At 47.7% G+C, this 21,346-nt stretch overlaps 1 protein-coding gene across 2 annotated transcripts in view; it reads right to left on the bottom strand.

Moving 5' to 3' along the window:
* TENM4 (teneurin transmembrane protein 4) overlaps positions 1 to 21,346 on the bottom strand; it is a 711,368-nt gene that overhangs the window by 394,916 nt on the left and 295,106 nt on the right. Inside the window, exon 1 of one of the 2 annotated variants that reach the window (XM_035722936.1) lies at positions 3,152 to 3,254. The exons of the other annotated variant lie outside the window; for it this stretch is intronic. The gene's annotated coding sequence lies outside the window, so the exon portion shown is untranslated. Of the gene's footprint in view, positions 1 to 3,151; positions 3,255 to 21,346 lie in introns of those variants that run through there. 2 annotated transcript variants of the gene reach the window in all.

The raw sequence follows: 21,346 nt of genomic DNA, 5'->3' as shown, positions 1-21,346 counted from the left end.
CCAGTGGCTCCATGCGTCCCGGATCAGTGCCTGCACCAGCTCCAAGCTGAGCATTAGTCTGGGGATGGGTCAAGAGATCTGAGGCCAGCCCCGGCTCAGGGCCGGGCCTATTTCTTCTCCCGTGCATGATGGCTTGCAGTTAGCCACACCTGGTGGGAGCTGTGTCCATCTCCAAGCTCTGGATCAGCCTGGGCATTTTCCAGTCCTGCCTGATAGGAGATGAGGAGACAGGGTGAAGAAGCAGGGTCTGGCCACTCCTGGAAATGGGGTCCAGCTACAGTCAGGAAGCTCTCCCTACAGAAGCAGCCCTAGAGATGGCCTTCAGTCCCCATGGCGATCCTTCCAGGGAGCTAAGACTCTTCCCTCCTCACAGGAAGAAGTGCAAGTTCAGAGAGGTCAAGTGATGTGCCCGGGCGGTATGCAGCAGGCCAGGACTTGAACTCGGCTCTGCCACCCAAACCCCCGCTTCTAGTACTCTCTGCTTCTGCGTGCAGTCCCCCACACCTGGCAAGTCTTTGCTGACCATCAAAGAACAAAACTCACAACTTATTTCTTTAATAGGAAGGATACATTCCTTTACATTCTCCCCAACTCTTTCATAAGCTTGAGAGAGTGAGGAGAGGAGACTGGGAAGCCGGTAAAACGAAATGAGCTCCCTTGCCAGGGTGGACATGTGGGCCTGTGGCCTGCCAGGACTGCCATGGCCATGGTGATTTCTGGAGGTGTCTTCCAGCTTTAGGGCCCTACGGTGACTAGCCTGGTCCTCCTCACGGGAGGGGAGCAAACTCCCCAGTGCTTATGAAGCCTTACGTCTCCAGTTACAAGCAGTCATAGTCCGGCTTGCCATTTACACACACCCACCAAGGTGGTGCCAGGACAGCCAGTTATCACAATTTCTTTCACTAATTTGGCCAAGTAAGTATTTTTATCTGACTTGCCGAAGCTCAGAGGGGTTAATGCCCACAGCTCATAAGTAACAGAGCTAGGGTTCAACTGTATTTGCCTCTGGCCCCCTCTGCCCCCCATTGAGGCATTTGGCCTCTAACAATGGGCCAGCCCCGGTTAACCCAGCGAGGGTCTAAGATGTGCCCTATGACTGCTGCCTCTGCTTCTTCGCCACGTGGTGACTCACTCCAGGGTGACCACACACACGGTAGATGTTACAAGTGTGGGTTCTAGAGCCTGGGTCTGGACCCCACCACTGCTTCTTACCAGCTATGTGACTTCCTACAAGTACCTTGACCTCTCTGAGTCTGTTTCCTCTTCTGCAAAATGGGGATCCTGCCTATCCACCTCAGGGACCTCCTGCGATGAGGATCATCCCCAGGAAGCACCCGGCACCACACCGGCTTGTGTTAAGCCATGGACAAACGTTCACTGTCACGACCACTCTGCTTCCTCTGACGGGCGGCAGGGGCCTGACACAGTCAGCGAAGAAAGCCTGTTGCTTCACAGGGAGATGCATCCAGATGATGCAGTGCCAAAGTGTGGGGTAAAACTGCTGTAGTTACAGCGGGGAAATTTCCAGATGGAGCTCATCAACACAATCAGTCCAAGAGCCCAGGCCCCTGGGGAGTCCCTTCCACTCCCCCCACAGCTTGGGGCTCCCTTGCCGACAAGGCCCACCCGAACCAGGAAAGCGCCAACTCTCCCCTTCCCCTGGTGTGTTCAGAACTCCCCTGTGATCTGTTTTTTCAGGAAAGCAAAGCAGCTGTCTGGAAGGCACCCAGGGCAGCCATTCCCTGGGATGTGCAACCTCCCTCCCCCAAGGCTGGGCTGCCAGAAGGGCAAACCCAGCCAAACATATGGATCCTCAGCCCAGTAAAGTCAACAGCTGGCCCACTGGCTGACGTCTCCTCTGTTCCTCAGAATATTCTGGCAATAAGAAGACATAGTCTCAGCAACTTATAGAAAATTTCCCAAGATATCCCAGTCTCTGAGGGAACACTTTGTTCCTTTCTCACACATCTAAATCCCTCTTCTTGGAAGAACAATTATTCCAAGAGGCACACACACACACTTTTAATTTGTTCATGTGTATGAGGAAATAAAATTTCAGTGATAAATTTAATAATAGCAATAACTAATATCTGTTTAGTATGTGCTAAGTGAAAAGTAACTATTTAATTTGTCATCTCATATAGTCCTCCCCACGACACTTGAGATGGGGCTCTCTTATCCCCATTTTATAGATGAGGAAACAACAATGTGGGCTGACCAGGGCAGGGCCGGCTGCTCATCTGTGGAGCTGATCTGAAGACCCCGGAGCCCAGGACCCCACTCCCTTCCCGGTGCCGCCTCCTCCAACCGCGCTGACGGGGTTAACCAGCTGGAGAGGTTTTCCTTCCTCGGGTATGTTGTCTTTTCTTCGGGTATGTGAGGTTGACAAAGAGAGGGTGCTTTTCACGGCTGGTGTCCATGACCCTGGGGGTTCAGGGAGGAACCCACAGTTGTTTCCGCACTTTCTACATGAACCACCCACTGATTTTCCAGCGTAGCTCAGCCCCCTCCCTGGGCCCAGAGCCCAGGAAACAAGCCTCGGAATTCAGCTCGTTCCCTCCTAGCACAGACGTTTGGAAACTGAAATTTCCCACATTTTCACCACACAAAAGCCAGGTTGTATTTTTGTCCTCTTCAAAATATGCCAAAGGAATTTTTTTCCTCCTGAACTTTCTCCAAAAATAAATAGAAAACGTGAACACCATTTTGCCCTGTAAGCTGAGACGAGGAAAATCGACACTTGGGGTGGCATTTCTAAGACGTTACGGAAGAGGGAACGTGTGGATCTGTCTCAACACCATTTGGCAACCTTGGGGAGGCATTACACAGTATTTCTCACCCAACACCCCCCACCCCCACCCCCAGCAGGCTCCCATGCACGTGTGCCTTTTTCTTTAAAACCGGATCTGAAACAGGTAAGAGGCCTTCGTAAATGAACATTGCCTGGCCCGCAAATCTGAGTTAACCGCAACCAAATAAAACATTAAAAATACACAGAGAATTTAGTGAAACCAAGAAGACAGTGGCTCAAGATATAGTAAACTGGTGGCACAAAGGCGGGGCCCAAGGAGAGGAAGGGAAGCGCTGATCCTACAGCCCCTGCCAAGAACTGAGTGTAATTGTCAAGGTGCAGGGATTATTCTCAACTCACGGAATCGTTCGTCCTCCGGGCTGTCTGCCGTGTTGGTCTGGGCTGTCCAGGCCCCGGGGTCCGCACCTTCAAAAGCCTCCACGCCCGTCTCCTGTGTCTCCCCCGCCCCACAGCCCGGCTCAGTGAGAATCATCTTTCATGAACACTGTTTGATCGCCTCTCTCCCGGCTTCCCTCGTCCTCCAAGCCAAACCCCTAGCTCTGCCCCCAGGACCCTTCTCCCAGCCCCTGGCTCCTGGAAGCCTCCTCCCCCACCTCACTCCTCATTCCCCAGGAATTTGCTTCAAGCAAGGCACCTGGCTGTGTGCTGTCCTCCACTCAACACAGCCAGAGAATCTCCAGGTAGGAAGCCCAGCCTGGGCTCCCATCCATTTCCACCCACTCTTCTGGGGGTGGTGGTGGTGGGGCCTTGCCCTACAGGCACGCCGGCAGAGAAGCATCTCAAACTTGTTCCTACCCTTCTAGGAACAAGGCGCTCACTCACTCCCATAAGGAAGAGGAGCAGAAAGAGGACTAGGCTGGCAAAGGAAAGTCTGCATTCACCCCTGTCTCTCCCAGTTCCAGCTGTGCCGGGCTGGGCAAGTGATAGGCCCTCTCTGGGGCTCACCCTCCATCTGCAAAATGCCGCAAGCAAGTCCTACCTCACAGGCATTGAAAACATCATGAACATCATCCTCATTATCTCAAGACAATTTCAGTGTGAAAAGAACATGGTGTTGTAGCTAGAAAGATCCAGACTCTAATCCTAACTTCAGAACTTGGGGAGATGAGTTAACTTCTCTGAACCTCACTTTCCCCAAAGGTCACGTGGGGATAAAAACTCCCTCAAAGCGTGACTGTCCACACTGAACGAGATGATACCCATAGGAAGGCTTTATAAACTGTTTACTTGGTACAAATGTATGCATTTGTATGAGCTAAAACCTGCTGAGCTAAAACCTGCCTCCTGGTAATTCATCCCAGGGCTGCTCTGGTGCCTCAGACATCACACAGCACCATTCCAACCTTGCCATCCAAGTCTCTAGGCCTGCCCTGGTCTTGTCTGAGCAGCCTCATCCCTCAGCCATTCCCAGGGTGGGTCAGGGGGTATCTCTGGTTTGCTTCCGGCAGCACCTGGCTTCCCTTCCTGGTGGGGCTACATTTGGGAGAGTGCTGCTGGGGTTTTCTGCATTGGGGATCTAGCCCCAGTGCCTTTGCACGAGCCCCTCTCTCCTTTACAAAGGCTTCCTGAAGTCTTTTTGTGCAGCATCCCATCCCACAGGACATGCCCTTTGCCCTGTCATGCCTCATGCCATGAATTTAAGGTTTGTGGACACTTAGGTCATAGACTTGGTGGCCTCTCTACCTGTGTGACCCTGAACTGGTCATTTCCCCTCCCACTGGACCTTGCTCCCCTAGAAGGAAGATGAAGAGGTAGACGATATCATCATTGGACCTATTCAATGGAACTATTATATACAGATTTTTACCAGTTGAATTTGACTTTAAACTCTCCTCTACTTTCCCCTTGAACTTTTCAGCAGAGCTCTTCAGGGATCTAGAAAGAATCTGGACTAGAGCCCGTCAGAGCTGACAGCCTCTGCATCTACGTGCTCTTTAAGATTGGGGCTGGGCCCTCAGAGACCTTTTTTAATCCCGATGTTAAGCCCCAACTGGCAATGGCGACTGTTGTTTCCAACATGCCTGACAGAAAACACGGACAGTCCTGCTGCCACGACTTAGTTCTTGTCACTCTGCATCCTTTATCTGCCTAATTAATGAACACCTATATACAACCCTCACGGGCATCCATACAGGTTTTAATGGTTGCAGAGCACTCTGGTTTTCATGCATCTGTGAAGCCATTTGCTGCCCCCAATCTGGGAAGACACTGTTCAGAGCATTTTAGTCGCAGTAAAGGGCCACCTGGCTGAACACTTTCATCCCAGGGCTGACATTCATCTCTCCAGAAATCTGTACTTGGTACTCAGGTGGAGCTGGTGGAGCAGGGACACTGTCCTTATATCCCTTCTGAGCACCTGTTTCCTTGTCTGTGGGGGATGGGGGCTTCTGTGAGTGCCAGATGACATAACAAATATGACGCAACAGCATCTTGCACACAGTCAGCCGTCATTTTGCTCTTTCCACAACTTTGTCCAAAAAACGCCATCACCCTTCCCCTCCCTGCCCCCTCCTACCCTATCAGTGACATCTGGTGGCAGACCAGGGTAACTACAGGTGTGAGGACCCAAAGCTCCAGACCCTTTCGGAGCCCAGCCCACCTCATTTCAGGGATCGCGGTGATTACAAGCATCGCCAGCCAGGATCTGCCTCAGCTTTTCCACACACCTCCATGTTTACCATCTAACTTTATCCCAGCCCTAACTTTTAAAGGAGAGTAGGTTAGTAACAGTAAGGAAGGGAGGATCAAGAGCCAGTGGTGGGGCATGGGTAAGACCTGCCCTAGACATTAATTCCTTGAGATCAGGGAATTTCCCACCATATCCCCTGTACCTGTGACACTGCTGGGAACCCGGTAAGTGCTCAGGAAATATGTGTAAAACAAATGACAACTTTAGGAAACCTGAGATTATGCAAGTCCCTTTCCCGTTCAGAAGTCCACGTGGTAAAAGGGCTTGCCCTAGGGGACACAGTGACAACACTGTTCCAGGAAGGAGTTTAACAGGACACACTATCCATTTCCTCCCAAGGTGTGCGGATGACTTCCCAACCTCCCATTCTCCTTAACTGGAAAAGGAGTCCGCCTGGGTCCTCTGTCTCTTCTTCAGGCCCTTCCCCACTCCTCAGAAAAGGTCACACCAGCTAGGTGTAGGGCCAGGAGCAAGGGCGGAAGCACAAGAGGCATGCAGGCTGTGGCCGGGGAGAATATTTTGCCGAGAAAGGGTGGAAAAGTGGTCCAGGACTACGTTGTGAACTGAATGTTCATGCCCCTCAAAATTCATACGTTGCAACCTAATTCCCAAGGTGGGGTTACTAGGAGGTGGGGCCTTTGGGAGGTGATTAGGTCATGAGGGTGGGGCCTTCATGAAGGGGAATTGTGCCCTTATAAGAAAGACCCCACAGAGCTCCCTCACTCCTTCTGCCATGTGAGGTCACAGCGAAAAAAAACAGTGGGCTCTCACCAAGTACTGGATCTGCCAGAAGGCCTTGATCGTGTACCTCCAGCTTCTAGAACTGAGAGAAATAACTGTCTGTTGTTTATTAGCCATCCAGTTCATGGTATTTTGTTATAGTTGTCCACACTGACCAAGACAAAGAAAAGCAAGAGACTAACTACAGGAGAACAGTGACCTGACATTAAGGGGTGGGGGTGGGGCCCCACAGGGCTTTGAAGGTAGTATCATGTTCTGTTTCTTAAGCTAGACGATAGGGACATGGGAGTTGATCATTATTCTTTAAACTGTACACATTTGTTATAAATACTTTTCACTATGAAAGAATATAATTATGAAAAAATTTCATACTAAATATTTATAAAAAAATAGAAGCTGATGTCTGTAAATGCAGCAAAGGGGACACAGAAAAGGCAGATTTCAAGAAGTTTTGCTATGGATTTGGTGTCTCTTGCAACATCTGACAAATGGAAGTGGAAGTCTCGAGTTATTCTGAAATTATTTCTGTTGATTAGACTGTGTCTTGACCTCGGCACACCCCAGGGCTGGCACACAGGGGTCATGGCTTTATTGCCCCTACAATGTAGACTTGACTTCGAAACCCACTGACAAGGCTGAGTGACTCTTGATCAATGGAAGCAGAATTCAAGAAACAGCTGCATCCCATAGCGCTGAGTAATCCTGAGCAGGTGCCTTCACTTCTCTGGGCTCCTTGTGTTACGTAGATAAACTATACTCTCCACCTCACCTCCCTTCCAGGGCTGGTGTGAAGATTAAATGAGAACATGCAAATGAAGGTACTTTGTAAAGCAGAAAACACGGTATAACTGTAGGATGACTATTACCATAACTACTCCTGGCAGAAAAGTACTCCAAAAATGACATAAAGTGCCCCCCAAATACGAGGCATTTGTATTATGACTGGGCATAACTTTCCGCCAAGGTTTTCTGGAACAGAATCAAGTTCTCATGCTACTCCAGCCAAAACAGGTGGAAAGTACAATTAGCATCCGACTTCTGGATCCACAAGATTTATGATGAGAGGCCGCAGAGCACCACGCCTACTAACCGACTCCAGCCCAGACGGCGTGTGTCCATATCCCAACACCACCGCTGACTCGTGGGACCAAGTATGACCTTGGGCAAGTTACTTCTCTAAGACCCAGTCAGTTCTTCCATGTGTCAAATGGGGACAATAACAGCCACTTCACATCAGTCTTATGAGGATTAAATGAGTTCGTATGTAAAGTGCTTGAAACAGTGCTGAGTATGGAGTAAGCTCAACATCAGCACAGTATAGCTTCCACATCCTTTGGGGAAAACTGAACAGAAAGAAATAGGCAACAACTGCAGTCATCAATCCGAAAGCTGGGTTAGACACTTGGAAGGACTTTCTGGCAAAGTTGCATAGTGCTCATCACGGAATTTGGAGGATCTCCAGTTAGCGCCTTCTTGGCCAACTGCAAGCTGGTGAGATGGAGATATTTTCAGCAAGCTGAGGCTCCAACACTCTTCAGAAATACAAGCAATATGGTGCCTGGGTGGCTCAGTTGTTAAGCGTCTGCCTTCGGCTCAGGTCATGATCCCAGGGTCCTGGGATCGAACCCCGCATCAGGCTCCCTGCTCGGCGGGAAGCCTGCTTCTCCCTCTCCCACTCCCCCTGTTTGTGTTCCCTCTCTCGCTGTGTCTCTCTCTGTCAAATAAATAAATAAAATCTTAAAAAAAAAGAAAAAGAAATACAAGCAATAGAACTCTGCATCCAGTAGAAGCCAGAGCTGAGCTAGGTAAAGGCTTGGAAAATGCTGACAATTGACCTACAGCCTTGTCCCCTCAGTGGACCTGTATATGACTCCGTGGGGTGTCACAAGGGTTCAAGGAACAACACATGTGAAGCATTTAGATGGTGCCAGGCAGTCAGAAAGCACTGTGGTTATTGCTACTTCTTTTGTCCGTCCATCTGTCTATCTACCCATCCTCAAGTGATCATTCTACAGCAGTACCGTCCATAAGAAATTTCTGTCTTCATACACATGTTCTGTATTTGCACTGTCCCTATGTCCAACTAGCTGAGCACTGGAAATGTGACCAGAGTGACTGAGGAACTGAGGTTTTCACTTTTCTTTTCAGGTGTTCTCATGGCTTTTAAAAGAGCTATGCAATTTTAATGAATTTAAATATCCACCTCTGACCGGTGGCTACCATACTGGAAAGCACAGGATGGAGCTGTGTCACTTCTTGGCTTAAAATCTTTCCAGATCTGCAATCCCTTTGCAATAGTTCCAAGGTCCAGCTCCATATCCAGATGAGGGGTGCTCTCTGTGCACACCCTGCCCTGTAACCACCGTTCCACACCATTCCCTGCACACACTGGCTTGTGCCTTTATCCCTCCTCTCTGAGTGCTCTTCCTGCCTTGTCTGCACGAGAATATCTTCCAGAAGCTCTTTCCCACCCAAGCACAGATCAAGGGTACCACCTCTGGCTTCCCCAGCCTCCAGGGCTTCTCCTCACCCTGACATTAACCCAGCGGGGTTGTACTTGGCTGGTTACAGTCCCATCTCCCTTTCTGGTTGCTCCCTGAGGACTAACCAGGGCCCCTGTTGTAAGCATTTCTGTACCCTGGCCCCCCGCATAAGGCTTGGCTATGGCTGGTGCTCTGGGTGCACAGAGATCCAGCAGAACACAGTCCATCCTCACATCCACACATCCAGACCCCACAATGCCCAGCCCCCGTCAGGAGGAAGGACTGATTTCCACCAGGACCTCCCACTTCCCAAGGCTGGTCCTTTTTGTATTTTTCCCATGTGTCACTGTGATTCATCAGCCCCAAGACGCCGGCACTTGCAAGAATCGTCATCAATTCCATAGCAGCCTCTTTGAGAAAAGAAAACAAAGCACAATGTGTAAATGACACATTGATTGTAATGACACTTTCTGCTTTCAGAAACATCAAAATGTAAAGAAAAAAAAAATTGCCTCCAGGGAGGCGAGGCAAACCATGAGCTGGCCTTTTGGGTGACGCCCCTCTGGAGAATCCGTCACAGGTGGCAGCTGGAGGGCACCTTCTGCAGCTCCTCACTCTTACCCCACCTGCTCTCGGACTGGTTCCCCAGGACAGGAGCGTGCACCTGTGTCCTAGGAGCTTCCGAGTGGATCAAACAGATATCTGAATACGGTTTTTTATCTGATTATAGAAATAAGACATGGGTATTGTACAAAATTCTCTTTCGTTGCAAGGCCTTTGCGTTGGCTATTCCTTCTTCCTAGAGCACTCATATCCCAGATTTCATCTGCTGTCTCTCTCTTATTTGTCGGATCTCATTTAAATGGCCCCCCCTCTAGGACCTCCCCCCCCCGCCCCCGCCGCCAGACCATCAGAAGTTGGTCTTCCCTCCCTGCATCAGTGTCTCTCAAATTCACAATCTCGTTTTTCTCCCCAGCACCTGTCAGCATTTGGGAATTAATTGTGTATTTTCCATTCTTTGTCTCTTCCCCAAAAGACTGGAAGCTTCTCAAAAGCAAGGATTTTGCATAGTAGGTACTCAAGAAATTTTTGCGAGTAACAGAAAATACGGAAAAAATAAAAAATAAATAAAAATACAAAAAATACAGAAAAGCATAAAGCACATATAAAGACCACCCCGCCCCCCGGCTTCCCCATGACTCAGTATCACAACCAGCATCCATGCACACCACTCCCAGGCCCTTTCTGCACCTGCGTCTGCTCACATACGGTCATTTCTTTTTTTCTGAAGACGCAACGTCTTTATTTATATTACTTTGTAATCTGCTTTTTCCCCCTCCACTTACTATATACAAACATCTTCCACAACCATCTACGTAGCTGGGTATCACGGTTTTTAAAGAGGGCCTACCATTTCCTGGCATGGAGTAGCCCTATTTGCTTCACCAGCCCCTACGGGTGGCATAGAGGGCGTTCCAGTCCTCCCGTTATGACACGCAATGCTGCAAAGAAACATCTCTGTGCAAATACCTCTGCAAGAGAGTCTACTTAGGTCCATTAAAGTGTCATTACTGGGTCAGAGGGTATGTACATTTTACGGGACTTTGGGTAAACAGTCAGAATGGGACACTTTTCAGGTGAGGAATCCTGCCGTGAACGAGAAGGTTGCAAGGTTCACAGGGAATTGGGGAGAAGAAAGGACACCGGCTCATGTCCATCACTTGGGCAACTACTACTATCTAATTTGGAGAGATTTATAAAGTCCCCCAGGGACCCAGCACTCAGGGCCCAGCAGCCCTGCGAAGGCCTAAGTCCTTCCTGAACAGCCTCATGGAGCTCTTGACTCAGCCAGTATAGGCTTGATTGTCCTAGGCTTATGCTAGACATTCTTTTTGAAAAAATGAACTGTCTCGAAAGGTTGAACTGTCTTGAAATGTTATATCTTGAAACCTATATACACATGCACATGCTAGTAAAGTGCAGTTTATAATTATATCCTATGATCATCCTTGACTGAACCCACAGGTGTGAGCTACCAACTAACCCCAATTTCAGTTCAAAAGGGTGAAATCACTATTTCCTACCCCTTAACCTATTTAATAGCTGCTGTAAAAGCAATGAATATTGTTTGGCGACATCTGGAACTCCATCTGGGTCACTGCTTCCTTGCAATTTGTATCACCTGCGTCTCCAAGCAAATCCAGTCTGATGGTGGGTACAACCCTCCAGTCTGGAAACCCAGGAACAAAGGATGTGTGAAAACACAGACTTCACCAGCCTCTAAGATTCATGCTGTTAGAATCCAATTCTCCCTGCCCCTCCCAGCTCTGGATTCAACAGCCTTCACTGCTGTCAGATACCAGTGGTGCTGATCCTTCACATGTAAAGAGCACAGTGCAGGCTATGATCCACACACCAACCTTTCTTGCACCTGATCCTCACAAGAGCCTTGGGAGGTTGGCCTAGAGGGCTTTATTGCAGTAATCCTTATTTTGCAAATGAGTCAAGTGAGGCTCAGGGCAGGGAAGGACATGTTTATACAGCAAAGAGGAGGAAGTTACTGTGTGGAAGTTACTCCCACATAGGGACGGATGACTCCCATCCCCATGTTATAGATGAGGAAGCTGAGGCAGTGAGTGGTTCGTGAATTTTCTCAGGGCCCTAGAAGTACTAAGTTGGCAGTGCTGGGATTTGAACTCAAGCACTCTGGCCCCAGAATCTCTCTCATAACCACCATACCATGCTACCTCAGAACAACGAATTGCTTTTTACTATGTACACAAAAGCGTAGCTGTACGTTACTTGACATAGTAATGCTAATTGTGATCATGATAGTAATAATGTGAAAAATACAAGTAGGCAACTCCCTCTGTGATGCTTCTGGAAAACTTAAGAGTGCCCACCCACGTTTCAAAGCGAGACCTTCTCCTTATCCATTTGCCCATCCCCTCTCCACCCCCCATGCTCCCTCCACCTAGAACACTTTCCCTCTCTTGTCTGACTGCAAGCTTTGTCCTTCAACATGCAGCTTGAATGTCGCTAGCTCTGGGACCGCTTCTCAGATGATGTCTCCTGTCACAGTTGGTCACCGTTCCCTGGGTCAATGTTAATGGCAGGCTTTGACATTGTATCCCATGAGGAGGACGAAAAAGAAGATGATGATTTTGCTGGAGGAACCCTCTCTTAACCAATGAGGCCCAAGACTAAGATCAGCCATTAATTACTTCACTGAGGCAACGGACATGTCTATTTAATGTCTCCAGTGCCACAGTCATTTATGGAGTGCTTTCTTGGTGCCTGTTACTACACTTAGTAAGTGTCACCCCTATCTGAGCAGGGAGGACCCTGGCTTGGGGAAGTCAGGTAATTTGTCCAAGGTCACACAACCAACTAAGTGGTAAAGCTGGGGCCTGCAACCAGCTTCTCAAATCCCTTCTCCCAAGGCAAGTGCTTCTTGTAACTGTCATAGTAAAAATGATTCCAGCAAGGATCAGTAGTAGGTCCAGGGTGGGGAGGGGAGAAGGTCTGATGAAGAACAGGATATTTACATAGCTTTGAAGTATCTCCCTATAAAATTCTTATTTATTGCAAAGGAAAACCTGGCAACAGAAGAATTGGAAACCATCTGTGATGGTAAGTTTTATGTGTTCTTGGCGAGGATGTGGCACCCAGTTATTCAATCAAACATTCTGGCTGATGCTGTGCCAGTGTTTTGTAGATACGGTTAACATCTAGAATCATTTGACCTTCAGTAAATAAGGAGATTATCCTCAGCCATGTGGGTGGGCCGCATCCAATCAGTTGAAGGACTCCAGAACAACAACCAAGGTTTCTCAGAGAAAGAAATTCTCCCTTGGACCTCAAGGCGGAAGCATCACTTCCTGCCTGAACTTCCAGGCTGCTGACCTGCCCTACAATTGTGTGAGCCAAATCCTTAAACTAAATCTCTCATTCTCTCTCTCTCCATCTCTATATATATATACACACATACACACGTATATATAAAGCATGTATATGTAAATGTCTTCACACACACAGACCTGTGATTCATTACATAGTGTGTATACGTGCATAAATGTATATACATAGAGAAATGATATGCCATCTTAACGAAGTGGTCAAAACAACATCACCAATAAGGGGCAAAAGGGCATCATGTGCCTCCAAATGTTATACCCTTAGAGGGACACATCATTTAGGTGGTATCACTTTTGTCATTGGAAACAGTAAAAATCAAACAATAACAAAGGTCTCTCTCTTCTCAGGTGCTCCCGAGCTGACAGTGACACTGGCCACCAGCCCGGGGGACCATCATGCACCTGGCCCAGAAATGGGCTCACACTTGGTGCATGTGTTCAGATGAGGGTCTGCTCTCTGTCTGTCCTCCCTTCTCTCCGGCCCCCTCCCCCCAGACTGAAAAACACTCATAGTTGGTAAGTTCCTCTCTACCACCCAGCAGGCCCAGCATAATTCTGTCGCCTCCATTTTAGGATGCCAGGAGAGCAGTGACTCACTTTGCACACATCTGTGGATTCCTGTCAGAGCTGGTTATCTGTCTAAGGAGGGATGTTAACATTTATGGCAGCAAGCAGGGACGTGTGACAGTTCAAGAAAGCAAGGTGCCAGGTACCTTTCGGAGCTGCAGGTGGTTTTTATGAAAGCGGAATATTGCCCACTTAGTATTTATTTCACTTTTTATTTTTAAAATGTGATTAATATAGCTCGCCAATAAATTTGGCCAGGCACACGTATTTATGAGGCATTCTTGGCAGGGCCCTAATTGCTCTGAGGACAGAGGCAGCCGGTGAAGTGAGCTTCTTCCAGCCTGAATGTGAACCAGCCTCATTTTACGGGCTTCTGAGGTAGCGGTTCTCGTCACAAGTGCCTGGGGGACCATCACAGGAGGCTTCTAGCAAGGAAGCAAGGGTAGAGAAGACGGACAGAGCCCGAGAGGCTGGCTGTGCTGGGCCGTGGAGAGAGCCCAGGCAGGGAGGCTGGGGTTCTGTGCCCAGCCCGGCCACGCGAGCTCGGTGAGCTGGGCAACCCCTCGACCCCTCTATTTCCCCATATTGAAAGGTGACAAAGGGTCGCTGCGAGGGGGTAATAAGTACACATTTGGACAGGGCCATACAGTGCCTTACAAATAATAGGCACTTGGATATGTGAAGTTTCACGTGTTTAAGACAATGGCCTGTGGAGCAAAGCTTGGTTTTGAAACCTAGCTCTCTCACTTACTAGCAACTCTGGGCAATTACTGAATTTCTCTGTGCCTCGGTTCCCTCAGCCACAAAATGGGCAAAACGACAGGGCTGCAGAAGGGATTAAAGGAGATAATCCACACCTGGAGCTCTGCTGGTACCCAAAAGAGCTGCTCTTATTATTATTATTATTATTATTACTGTTGTTGTTCTTTCTTCCCTTGCCTTCCACCTGCCTCCTTCTGTGGTCTGGCCCGGAAGACATTTCCTGCTGGTGAATTCCTACTCCCCCTTTGAAGCCTAGTTTAAATATCACCTCTTCTGTGAAGTCCTCTGTGATCCCTTCAGTAGAAATAGTAACATCCCCGCTGTGTGCAGCCGAGACACTTTGTACATCCATCTCCACGGTGGTCATGCCCACAGCCTGATGCGCCTCCCCCCCCCCCCCCCCCCCTTTACAGGAGGGGCCCACCTTCAGGGGAGGACCAGGTTTCTCCCTTGCTGACCAACCCTTGCCAACTCACGGCATACAGAGAAGAGGATAGTTTTGGTCTGGCAGCCCCATCCCTAACTATGCTGTGGCAGGCGGGATCCACAGCTGCACCCCCCATGACTCATTTCCAGCACACTGGACACCCTGGGTGGGTGAGTTCTGGCCTGCTGCCTAGAGGCACGGCCCAGCACTCAGGAGGTGCTGGGGGACTGTGTGCTGCTGAAAGAAGGGTCATGGGGATTGTCTTAGTGGCTGCCACCTCTCCCTGTCAACAGTTTGAGCAGGACCAGGTGACAGTGTTGGATTAGGAGAGTAAAGGACTATCTTATGGGGGCTCCTGGATCCACAAGGTGAAGCAGAGACCAGAGACCCTGTCAGGCCTATGGGGATGTACATTTCAGGTGAGTTCCAAAGTTCAGGCCAAAGAAGAGGTTGTCTGGCTCCATAGGCTCCTCATGCCACAGGATGGGTGGGGTTGTGTCGACTTCAGAGGGGTGACAGTGAGATCTGGGAGAGAGTATCTGAGACAGGCCCTAGGTCAGCAAAACACCAGACCCCGCTTTCCCAGGCTATTAAGCCATGGCCATGTTCCTGGGATCTCCCTTCTTCTTTCAGGGCTAACTCATTCACCAAAAGGATGCCTCCTCAGTGTGCCAGGACCTGTGTTCTGCTGATGGGACACAGAGATGGGTTAGACTGCGGGCCCACCCTCAGAAGCCCACTCTCTTGTGGGGAAACTGCTAGGAAAACCCAAATACAATATGCTGCAACGCATGTCACAGATGTCACGTCCACAGAGGACACGGGTCATATAGAGAAAGGGGGGGGGGTAGTAGGGTTTCAAGGAAGACCTCAGAGAGGACACAGAAAGCAGTGCCAAAGTGGGGCTTTGAAGGAATTTGCTAGATGGAATCAGTGAGAGAAAAGCACTGCAGGCAGAGGGATCGCACAATGATACGGAGTTACGAAAACCACCGTCTGTGTGGGGGACTCGAAGTACATGGTGGAGGGGGCGAGGTGTGAGCAGAGAGAGGCAGGGTGGGTGATGAGCCACAGAAGTAAGATGCAACCTGCCCCAGCCACTGTGTGGGCTGCAGAGGAGGTGTCCTCCTGCCCAACCATGAACCCATGCTGCTGTGAGCAGTAACGTCTTTGAATACGTACAGAGGACACATTTACTCACGTGAGTATACCTGTATCTGCCAATTTGTATATGCTCATGTATACATAATAGGAACAATTAAATTCTAGAATACGGGTGGTTGAGCTCTGAATACAAGGAAATTCTTAGAGACTCAGGTAGAGTTCAGTATGGTGGGGATTTTGGTATGGTGGAGAGTATGGTGGGGGCGGGGCGCAGGGAGTGCTGTGAATTGAGAAAAAGAAGCCTGTTCTAGGGATACTGCATATCATTGGGCAGGTTGTTCACTGCCCAAGGACATACAGCTGAGGGGGGGTGATTCAGGGCTGGACTCCTGCGTTTCCTTGGGGACAGGAGGTGCACCATTTCCTAATTCACACAAAGGGGCTGCCTGGGCACTGCTCGGTCAGACCAGCTGCAGTGAAGTAGAGATTCTTTTAAATGGGAGAACTGGCTCAGATGACTTCCCAAGTTCCTTCCAGCACTAATCCTACACACACACACGCACACACATAAACACACACACATTCACAACACTCAGGTAAGAGTTGACTTGGTTTCCTTGTTGGTCAAGGAGGGTCATTCCTACAGCATCATCTTTTGGTTTCGCCAGGCTGGACTCCCCTCCTCTCTGCTTTCCTCTTCCTTCCAGGCAGGGCCCCTGTCTCCCCCAGCAAACTTGCCAGCCACTCCTCCCCGCCTCTCCACTCCGCACTCCCAGGTCACTTACTCTTTCTCTGTCCTCTGAGCACCACATGGCCCTCCCTGATTCAGAGGAAGATAGAGGTCAGATCTCACTTCCATCAAGCACCAACTTGCCCTAAGGAAGAAGAGACACTCAAGAGGGAATTCTTAAACCCTCGCTGGTCTTAGCAATTTTCAAGCCTCTATTCAGAGTGAATGACCCTTTTGGAGGGGAGTGTCAGCTGACTGCGAAGGCAAATGAAACGCACTTAATGGCTGTGCAAAAGGGAAGATGAACATCTACTTTATTTTATTGTTGCTGTGAGTGAGAAAGCAGCCAGCCTTGGGGGGGCAGAGTTGGCTGGGGGTCAGGGAGATAACTGGATGTCTTTCAGGACAGGGAGGAGGAGGGAGGAGGGAGGAGGAAGAGAAGAGAGAGGGCTGTCTTGGAGCTGATCCAAGACCCAGGCAAGCAAAGCCTGGAGAAGAAAATTCATGCCCCTCATACCCTGATTATCTGAACTTCGTGGGATTCTGTCTGAGTTACTCCCCCACCTATGGGACTGGTGGTGTGAGTGTGGGTGGGGGAGGGGGGAATTCAGATTTCATGAAATCCATTTTAATCACCTTCTGCAATCCACAACACTCTGTAATTACAAGGCTCTTATGCTCAAGTAGAAAAAAAACTCACCGAGAAAGCAACATTAAGCTTGGGAGCGGAAACATGAAAATTCATGAAATGCACAATTAAGGATCCAATGACAATGTTAACTCTCCCCTTTGCAGGCGCAGGCACTGCAGATTATCAACAAATGGGCAAATCTAAACCCCAAGGCATCTGCCACCGATATTGGGAAACCTCACCCCGCCATAACTGCTCTCTCCATGGATTTCCATTTGCTATTGCCCAAGGTTGTTCTGGGGCCCAGCTTAGGGAGTAAGAGCCCTGGGGGAGGGAGGAAAGGCAGGTCTGCCTTTGAGCGTTTGAGAAATGACCCAATGCTTGCTGTCACCTGCAGAATCTACAAAAGACATGGCCAGACCTTCATGTTGTCTCCCACTAATCAAGGGAATTCAAGAGTAGAGATTGTGGTCACCTCCCATCAGGGTGGCTTCAGCTCTCAAACTGTCCTTTTTCTACTCTTACCCCTAAACCCTTAATCCAGGGCCTTCCTGGTTTTCTCTTTCAGGACCCCAACTCTACCTCTATCTCATCCTTACTGCCAACCCCATGCCCCTAGTCCACTCTGTAAACTGGCTTCAGGCCAATCTCCCTAAGCATCCATTTAAGAAGTACCCCCGTTCCTGCCTCTTACAATGTCATGTGAATAAAGAAGGACAAAATTACAGATGAAGTATGATCTTCACTATGTTACATCAGAAAAAAAAGAGATAAGGAAATTAACCAAATGTTCACTGGTTCTTTTTGGATTTGGTGCCTGTAGGGTGGGAGATAGGAGAAAAAAAGAGATTAATGGGGCTTTATACCTTTTTTACTTGTGTAAATTTTCATAGTGAGTGTAAGTTTACAATCAGGAAAAAAATGAGATAAATTTTAAATGTCACCTCTGTTCAAAATCCTTCTGTAGTTCCTTTTTCTACATGACAAAATAGAAACTCCGAGCCTAGTATTTACAACCTGCTAAGATCTGCTCCTCAATGTATGAAGGTGTGACCTGTGTCATCACACAGTGTCCCGCCCTCAGAAGGGCTCAAGCTTGGTTAAATGTTATGCTCTGGTTATCTACAAATTCTTAATAACTTTTGAACAAGGGATCCACATTTTTTATTTCACACTGTACCCCACAAATTATACAACTCAAACTGTTCATCAGAATGTCTTCATCAGGAGACATCACAGTCCAATTATTCAGAATAGGACAATGCAGACAGCCTTTGGACTGCTGTGTGGGGTGAGGGTCTCCAGGCAGTGGCCAAGACGGTTAGTTACCCACACCATGGGAACGGGGGATGTTCAGCCTGGGGATGGTAAGAGTGAGGGAGGGGAGCTCCCTTAACAAATATTTGCTGAGCACCTTGTGCATTCTTCTCGGCGCTAGGAGCACAGTCATGAACAAAGCAGGCCAAGTCCTTACTCTCTCCAATTGCAATGCTAGCCAGCGGAGACCTGCAATAAACAAATCACCACCTACCTATTGTTGGGTAGTGCTATGCAGAGAAATGAATCAGAATGAGGGAGACAGAGGAGGGAAGGGGGGCACTATTTGATTTAGGACCTGGAAGGAAGTCAATAAGCCCTTGGATGATGGAAATGTGGGAGATGTAGAACATACACACAGACAATTACAATATACTGTGGGGTTTGCTGTAGAGAAACTCAGAGGGAGCATAAGTGAGGAACAACCTGCTTAGCCATGGGTGGGCCAGGGAAGGGGCTGTTGTCTTGATCTTTTTTCTCCAACCCTCAAACTAGCAGAAAGCACACTGTATTGACTATACCTTCACAACTTCCCTACTGTTCCCACCACCATGGACTGGCTTGGGTCTTCGGTTTCCCTGAATCACTCTAATAAACTCAACTTGGTCTTTTCTTCTCATGCCACACCCTCTCCTGGATGATTACTTCTACTCTTGGGCCTGCAGCCTGAGTCTGATTCTTTAGCCCTGACCTCTTTCTTAAACTCCAGATCTCAATATCCAACTGCCCTTGTCCTTGAGGATTCCCAGTGTCTGAAAGAGGGTGCAGTGTTCCAACTTTCCAGCTGACCTCAAGGGGCTCACATGTTCCTATCTGGGTATTCTAAGGTGTTGCCCAGTCCACCAGAACCTTGTGAGCCAGGTGATGAAACTAAAGCACAGAAGCAGAATATGGGGATTTTTCTACACCTTGGGGTTAAGATATTAGCTTGGCTTTTCCAGAAACTCAAATTCATCAGTGTCCTAGTGCACAGTCCCTGAAGATACTTGGAAAGTTTACATGAGACTGAAATACAAAGCAGAAAGTCAATATATTAATTGATATTGGAAAAAAAATACACCTGTCCATGTTAATCTGACCAGGATTTTCTACACAGAAAGCCAAATTAGCCTTACAAGGTAGTTGGGTGACATGGTAAATTACAAATGACATTCCTCACTTATGTGACACTCAGGGACAAGAGCTTAACTTTCATTTATATATAAATCCTTATTTATTATGCCTACTGCACAGATGAAGAAATGGAGACTCAGAGAGGCTAAGGAGCCTGTCCTAGCTCATACAGCTAGTAAGCAGTAAACTGGGATTCAAACTTAGTACCAAAGCCTGTTTGTTTAACCACCAATAAATACCAAATAGATGGTATTGCTATAGAGAAAAGAGTGATAAGCTTTTGTCTAAGTCAAGTTGCTGTTTAGCATAATACCTGTGACAGTGTTCTGATATGGTTTTATAGCCACACAGATGGGAAAGATTATTCTAGACAATTCTCTCCCCAGATGAATCTTTATAATCAGGGTTTTATGTTAAATGCACTATTTGAGGGTTGCTTTTCAAAGGACTTCTGTAAAGCAAGTAAACAACTTTGTTTCTGAAAATGAATAATCATCCTTGATTTACCTCCTACATAGTAAATCTGCTGGAGCCAAAAATACATTGTCTGGGGCCAGATAGACCTCAGGTTCCAATTCTAGATCAACATCAGCCATGTTGCCTTGGACACATGAGTCACCTGGACTCAGTTTCCCTTATTTGTAAAACAGTGATGATAATAATATACACTTCACAGGGCTTTTTAGGGGAAAATAGAGAAAATTTGTGTAAAATGTTTAGCTTGGATCTGCATATAAGTACAATTTTTATTAATTGTTGTTCAGTTTTATCAAGAAATAATTGATATATGTCACTGTAAAAGTTTAAGGAGTATAGCATGATGGTTTGATTTATTTATATTGTGACATGATTACCACAGTAGGTTCAGCTAACATCCATCTTCTCATATAGATATGATACAATGAAAAAAGAGAAGAAAAATGGGAAAAAAATTCTACTTGTGATGAGAACTCTCAGGACCTACTCTTTTTTTATTTTATTACTTTATTTTTTTAAAGATTTTATTTATTCATCTGAGAGAGAGCATGAACGGGGGGGAGGGGCAGAGGAGAAGCAGACTCCCCGCTGAGCAGGGAGCCCGACACCAGGCTGGATCCCAGGATCCTAAGATCATGACCCTAGCTGAAAACGGACACTTAACCAACTGAGCCACCCAGATGACCCAGGACCTACCCTCTTAACAACTTCCCTAGGTATCACAGAACAGTGTTAGCTCTAGTCATCACATTATTCATTTCATCCTTAGGGCTTATTTTTTTTTTTAAGATTTATTTATTTATTTGAGAGAGAGACAGAAAGAGGGAACACACATGAGAGGGGGCAGGGGCAGAGGGAGAGAATCTTCAAGCAGACTCCGGGCTGGGCGTGAAGCCCATCACGGGGCTTGATCTCACAACCCATGAGATCATGACATGAACCAAAACCAAGAGTCAGATGCTCAACCTACTGAGCCGCCCAGGCGTCCCCTTGGTGCTTATTTTTATAACTGGAAGTCCACACCTTTTAACCACTTTCCTCCAATTCTCATTGCCCTCACCCTCCACCTCTGGTAACCAAAATCTGGCTGGTCTCTTTTTCTATGAGTTTGGTTGTTTTTCTGGTTTGGGATTTTTTTGTCTGTTTGTTTGTTTTTTAGATTCCATCTATAAGTAAGATCATACAGTATTTGTCTTTGTCTTTGACTTATTTATCACAATGGCTTCAAAGTTAATCCATATTGTCACAAATGATAGGATTTCCTTGGGGTTTTTTGGCTGAATAATACTCCATTGTGTGTGCGTATGTGTGTGTGTGTGCACACGTGTATACACACACACACACACACATATATATACATATGTATACACAAACACAACGTATGTATACACCCCACACAAACATATGCCAGCATTTGTTAAATGCTAGTCTTTTTGATGGTGGCCATTCTAGGTGTGAGGTGATATCGCATTGTGATTTTAATTTGCATTCCCCTGATGACTAGTGATGCTGAGCATCTTTTCATGTACCTGTTGGCCTTTCATATATCTTCTTCTTTGGAGAAATGTCTGTTAAG

The sequence above is a fragment of the Zalophus californianus genome, chromosome 11, assembly GCF_009762305.2.
Source record: "Zalophus californianus isolate mZalCal1 chromosome 11, mZalCal1.pri.v2, whole genome shotgun sequence".
In the NCBI taxonomy this organism is placed as follows: Eukaryota; Metazoa; Chordata; class Mammalia; order Carnivora; family Otariidae; genus Zalophus; species Zalophus californianus.
This window is presented reverse-complemented; position numbering and strand designations above follow the sequence as displayed.